This window comes from Tiliqua scincoides, chromosome 1 (genome assembly GCF_035046505.1).
Source record: "Tiliqua scincoides isolate rTilSci1 chromosome 1, rTilSci1.hap2, whole genome shotgun sequence".
NCBI lineage: Eukaryota > Metazoa > Chordata > Lepidosauria > Squamata > Scincidae > Tiliqua > Tiliqua scincoides.
The window spans coordinates 55720184-55726805 of record NC_089821.1 but is presented as its reverse complement, the minus strand read 5'-3'; the positions used below and the strand labels follow the sequence as shown (position 1 = coordinate 55726805).

At 45.1% G+C, this 6622-nt stretch overlaps 1 pseudogene; it reads right to left on the bottom strand.

Moving 5' to 3' along the window:
- Positions 1–4731: 4731 nt before the first annotated feature.
- LOC136637129 (5S ribosomal RNA) lies at positions 4732–4848 on the bottom strand (annotated as a pseudogene).
- Between the last annotated feature and the right edge of the window lie 1774 nt (positions 4849–6622).

Here is a 6622-nt window from a genome sequence, read left to right as displayed (position 1 = left end):
CATCAGGGCCCGGTGACTTATTGATCTTTAATTTATCAATGAGGTCTGAAACATCTTCTCTTTTAACCTCTATCTGACTTAACTCCTCGGTCAGGAGGGGCCGTTCGGGCAGCGGTATCTGCCCGAGGTCTTCTGCCGTGAAGACAGATGCAAAGAACTCATTTAATTTCTCTGCCATCTCTAAGTCTCCTTTTATCTCCCCTTTCCCTCCCTCACCATCCAGAGGGCCAACCGCTTCTCTGGCGGGTTTCCTGCTTCTAACATATTTGAAGAAGCTTTTATTATTCCCCTTAATGTTGCTGGCCATGCGTTCCTCATAGTCTCGCTTGGCCTCCCCTATCACCTTCTTACATTTCTTTTGCCACAGTTTATGTTCCTTTTTATTCTCTTCATTAGGGCAAGACTTCCATTTACGGAAGGAAGCTTCCTTGCCCTTCACAGCCTCTCTAACTTGGCTGGTTAGCCATGCGGGCATTCTCCTGGATTTAGTGGAACCCTTCTTTCTTTGCGGTATACACCTCTGCTGGGCCTCTATTACTGTTGTTTTAAGCAGCCTCCATGCACTCTGGAGAGACTGGACTCTTTTTACCCTCCCTTTCAACCTCCTCCTAACCAGCCTCCTCATTTGAGGGAAGTCCGCCCGTCGGAAGTCAAGGGTTTTTGTTAGAGATTTGCCTGGTATTCTTCCCCCAACGTGCACGTCAAAACAGATCGCAGCATGATCACTGTTCCCCAATGGCTCAGTAACGTTTACATCTCTAACCAGGTCCTGCATACCGCACAAAATTAAATCCAGAGTCACCTGTCCTCTGGTGGGCTCCTTGACTAGCTGATCTAAGCCACAGTCATTTAGCACGTCAAGAAATCCGGTTTCCTTATCGTGACCAGAACACAAATTGACCCAGTCAATATGAGGATAATTGAAGTCCCCCATGATTACAACCCTGTCCCTCCTTGTCACCTCCCTGATCACACTACCTATCTTTGGAGTGTTTGCTCCACTTGGAAAAAACCTAAAGGCATTTTTTCCATAGTCACAGTGTTTTTCTATCTATACGAACTTCCCTGGGAGCAAATCCCATGAAACTCAATGAGGCTTACTTCTGAGTAGACATTTATAAGATTGTTAGTCACTGTTTCTTACTGCATTTCACTAAATGGAGGCAGTGAACATTGCTAATTGAAATACTTGTTGTAGAGACCAAAGGACCAAAATTCTTGTCATAAAAAATCTGAGCAACTGGTTTGTGCTCTAAAATATTATGCCTTTTTTTCCTTTATATGAATGTCCAAGCACCTTAATCCTCAAGAGATATCAATTCTTTGACACTGGCTTTATCTTGTTTTTCGTTATTTGGATGCAGGATGTTTTCAGGGTTTCGCAGGTACAGGTAAAACCATTCTCTCGTCTGTTTCCTTTGAAATGCTGGCTCATGGTTTTAACTTTCTGGCCGGAAAATAGTTGGAGAAGCTTGCATTCATGCCTAGTATGTGTGTCAGAGGCGTCACGCTTAGGGAAAAGTGCAGAGCCACAGGATGCAGATTCAAACCTGCCCACTTCCCCATTCCACAGATTCTCTTCCACCAACCATCCCTCCTCCATGTCCCAGCAGGACTTGGTCAGGCTCCCAATTCCATCCTGTCCCTCTGCTTCCTGCCCTTTCACCCGTAATCAGAATGATAAAATAACACCGACCCTAAGGCTACTTATAAAAATAAAAAATATTGTTCTAGATGTTGTTGGTTTGTTTTTAAACTTGATGTCTTCTGTCAACAAGCCAGCCTTTTGTGATCTGTTTTTGAAAGGAAAGGTAGGTCCAACTCTGTGAAGTTCAGGTCAGGAAGCCATTCTGAATTTCCACAGAGGGAGGGGCATCTTTGGGGTCTGCAGCTCAGGATGCTTTTAATGAACATAAGGGGCTGTTGTGATGGGATTTTAGTGCATAATTCTCTATTCCAAGGGCTGCCAGCTTCCTTGGGATTAGGAGGAGATGCTGGCACTAACTACACTGTTTTGACTATAGGCCTGAAACCTTTTCTTTCTCTAGAGCCCTAAAAAATGCAAACAAGCAAACAAAAAGGTGTCTAGAGAGCAGAGCCCAGACAGATTTGCTGAAGAAGCCATGTGTGGTAGAAGATTATGTGGATGAGGGGAACAACTAAAAAGGTAGGAGTCAACCTTTTGGCAGCTGTGCCCCAAGGAATTTCTAAGCATGAGATGGTACTGCTGCAGAGTCCAGAGTTTTTGGGCAGCCTAGAAGTGGGACATGTAGACATACAAAGCCCCTAGTGTTTTGCTAGTAATGGCTTTGCCTATACTGCAGACCACTGAGGAAGCAGTATAGGTTGGGCAGCCCAATCCTAACCTGCACTGGAACAGACAGGTCAACTAGCTTGTGCTGTATCCAGCACAGGTTAGGTGCAGGTTGGAGGTCAACTCAGGGTAAAAGGATATTTTTTCCTTTACCCTGCATCAAGCCCCAGCCACCCTGATGGGGCTACTCAGATCTGTGCCATCGATTTCTCTGACACAAAACCAAGCAGCCCATTTAAGGCTTCAGGGCCCAGGAATATGGGTTAGGATTTGGCCTGCACTACCGTGGTCAATCCCACCCTGTCTTGGGCCTGATCTGCTTCCTGTCCCACCCTCCCTCACTCCAAAACACCACCTCCATTATGCCCTCCTGCCACCCTCTCCTATCCCCTGCACCAGCCTGCCCAGCTGGCACAAATTTACCCTGACTAGGGCTGGATCTGGCCTTCAGGAGCTGGTGTGGACGTCTTCTCTGGCCCAGCTGACTCCCAAGTCAGTGTGAATGAGCTTTATGGCTCTGGATTGCACTCTATGCCAGTTCAATGGGTTCTCCTTTTCCTGTCCAAGAATGGCATAGAATCCTGTGGCTTGAGCCTTTTGTAGCACTTTTGTGACAGGTTAGCCTCCCATTAACTCAACCATTTTTCAACCACTGTGCTGTGGCACACTGGTGTGCCATAGATGGTCTGCAAGCGTGCCTCATAACTTTGGGGAGGGTCATTTATTAGTAGGGCACTTGGAGAATTTAAGCCCCCTACCAATAGAATAGTGTGCCTTGTCAATAGTCAAAATACTCATGGTGTACCTTGACAATTTTAGCACCTTGTCAGTGTGGCATGAGTTGAAAAAGGTTGAAAATCACTGCATTAACTAAAGAAAATTAGAAAAGCACTGTGTGTGGATTGGAAGGAATTATAGTTGACATCTTATGCAACATTCTGTACTTTATGTGTTTCTTCCCCTCCTTCCATATTGAAAGAATGGTTTTGCCTTTCATTTATGTGCATACATTCAGTTGTCCTAAAGTAAGTGGAATGGTTGGAGAGTATTGGTGCCACCTTACATTCTCCTGCAAATGCAACACAATTGTATCAGCAATTGGATTTTTTGAACTGAAGAAAAGAGAGTTAGGGCCACATTGGATGAAATGAATGGGGAAATTGTCTGAGAAGCAACAACTGTGCTTTTTATTCACAAATGTCAAGGCAATCATCATCTTGGGAAATCTGAACTTGACTATTTCCATCTATTCAATACAGATTATCATAGCCAAGAGAGTCTGAAGAACTAGTCCATATACAGATGATTTTGGTAAAACAAAAGGAACAACATCCCATCTGGTTGTGATTTAGGAAGTTAACTGCCACTGAAGAAAGTTGATTGGAAGGAATTGGAAGGAAATGTCCCATTTGGAGTGAGATGCCCCTTTAGCTCAGCAAATGGTCCCCAGTCACATTGGTGAATCTAAGCCTGTTTGGCCAAGTAAGGAGAGACCACCTGGGAACTATGTAGTAGCTCTGAGCTTCTCAGAAGATGAGCATGTAAGAAACATAATAAACAAACAAAGAGGGGAGGTTCCTGAAATTTAGGAAGAGCTACAGCTGATCCCATACATATTGGTACAGGTTTACTTTTGGCTCATTCTGAAGAGTGGGAAGGATAACTGGATTTTTTAAATTTAGAAAAAAAAAATATTCTAACATCAAGAGCCAAAGCATGGTCAAATGTGTATGGGATTGACTGTAGGTCAGGTACAGCCCTCTTTCCAAGAAGCTTAGTCACACAAGCACATACATCACTGTTTTAGAGCCCAATCCTGAGCTCTTCAGTGCCAGCAGTTTGCGTGTACTACGGGTGCGGGATGCTGTCAATGTGCTGTAAAGTACTTTTACAGCACGCTGGGAGTAGGGAATGCTGGTGCTGGGCCAGTGCCCATTGGCACCAAGCCCCAGTGCAGAGTGGATGGCTGGCCTGCGCTCCTGCAGCACCAGCCAGGCTTTTTGGGACAGGAGGAAGCGGGAGGGAAGGATCAGGCCCAGAAGGGGGATGGGACCAATTCTATGCTCTGTGCTGAGCTGAAAAGCCTGACGTGGAGGTCCTCCAATCTGCACTGGCAAAATAGCCAGCGCAGACTAGAGGAGACCCATTGCAGGGCCTGCACCCTTACTTGGGGAAGGAGGCAAATGTTCTCTTCTCCAGATGGAACCGTTGGCGGCTGCTATGGCTCCCATAGGATACAGCGGTAGCCATTTTGGTGCCACTACTCCCCTGGGTGCTGGGCAGTTTGATTAGGCTGCCCATCAGCTTAACAAGCATTCCTTCACCATGTCTGACATGCAGGTTGCACCATTTTGTGACTTGCTTTGGCTTCTAGACCCCAGGATTGGCAACCTTCAGTCTCGAAAGACTATGGTATAAGCCTACAGCACCCGGTATTCCCAGGCGGTCTCCCATCCAAGTACTAACCAGGCCTGACCCTGCTTAGCTTCTGAGATCAGACAAGATCAGGCATGTGCAAGGTAACAGTTGCTGCCCCCAGGGCTCTGGTGGAAAAGAAGATCCTGCATGCCTGATATCTACCTGAATCGAAGCCTGAGTGATTCATGAGGCTTTCTTCACAACTATGGCTCTTGGCCTTCTTATGCCAGTCCACGAAAGAGACTGTTTCTATGCCAAGATTTTGTGTCATGTCCTTCACACAATTCCATTCTTTTCCCACATAGTAAAACCCCAAACCACCTTAAATTGGCTAGCACTTGTCATGTGTGTGGGGACATTGCAATAACAGGCTTAGATCTGAGGAACTCTTTTGAAGTTGGTTATGGCAGCCAAAACAGTTTTTTAAAAATATATTACAATGCATAATCTATCTCGTATGATTCAAGAGCCTTTTAATTTTGACCTCTTAATGTGCAGGTATGGAAATGATAGGGTTTTATTTATATATGCATGACAAGATAGAAAATTTATGTACAAGAAGCTGAACCAGATGATTTGTCAGCTTTCCAGAAGACTAAAACCATTTACAATGGGAGAGGATTTGAACATTCCAGTCCCTGTGATTTTATTATAACTCGTTACTAATGTTAGGGTTTTCCTTTTTGTCAAGAAATGGGTAAGTCTGAGAGATTTATTAGTTTCATAGTCATGGTTTCAGTTAGGCAGACTTCACATCCTGCCTATTTCATGACATACATCCAACAAAATAAATATTAATTGATTAATGTTGACATTTAGGGCCTGATCTAATTCTTGTTAAAAGTCAGCGGAAAGACTCCAATTGTCTTCAATGGGAAGTTGGCTAATGAACATAAAAAAGAATGGAAGGGCATATCATAAGGGAGTCAGTCCTGTTATGAGAACCATATCTTATTCACTTCCTGACTTCTTACAATTTTAGTTTGTAATCTTGATGTTTTCTTATAAAAACAGGGATGGAAATTGCAGTTGCATTAGGCTGAGGTGATTATAGACATGCTAGTTGCTCTGATGGAACTTGTAAACTTACTGAATGGAAGTTGTTTCTAATAGGTACATTACTATGGCAGGCTACGGAATGACTATGTAAACAAACATGCCAATCTGGAGGGCTGATGGAAATCTGAGAACCAAAAGTGGGGAAGCAAGAAGATGCTGGGATTACAGAGGGGCACTGAAGATTACAATTGTCCAATGCATTTTGGCATGTTATCTTCTTCCAGTGGTAGACCTCCCCAGCCCCACGCCCCAGGGCAGGGTGTCCAAACATTTTGGCAGGAGGGCCACATCATCTCTCTAACACTGCGTCAGGGACCAGAAAAAAAAAAAGAATTAATTTACATTTAAAATTTGAATAAATTTACATAAATGAATTTATTAGAGATGGAACTTGCATGAATGAATGAAGGTCTTGCAATAGCTCAAGGTCTATAAAAAGTCTTGCACAAAGCAAGGCTGGCCTTTGCTTCACTGCCACTGCTTCATCACAGATATGAAACAGCAAGCAGTGGAGGCAACCCTTGTCCCACAGCTCATGGAAGCGTCAAACAGTCGCCCTCACACCGAGAGCAGCTGTGTCGGGCCAGCATGGGCTCCAGCAAGTCTCCAGAGGGCCAGAGGCTCATTGGAGACTGGGGGCTCCCCGTGGGCCGGATTGGAAGCCCCCGAGGGCCGCAAGTGGCCCCAGGGCTGGGGTTTGGGCACCCCTGCCCCAGGGCAAAGGTCTGTGATGGTGCTCTCTGTGGGATGTTGCTGCCCCCCAACATGCAAATCTACCCCCCCACACTTACCTGGAGCACATGGTGTCTCGTGCGACTCCAGGACACATCA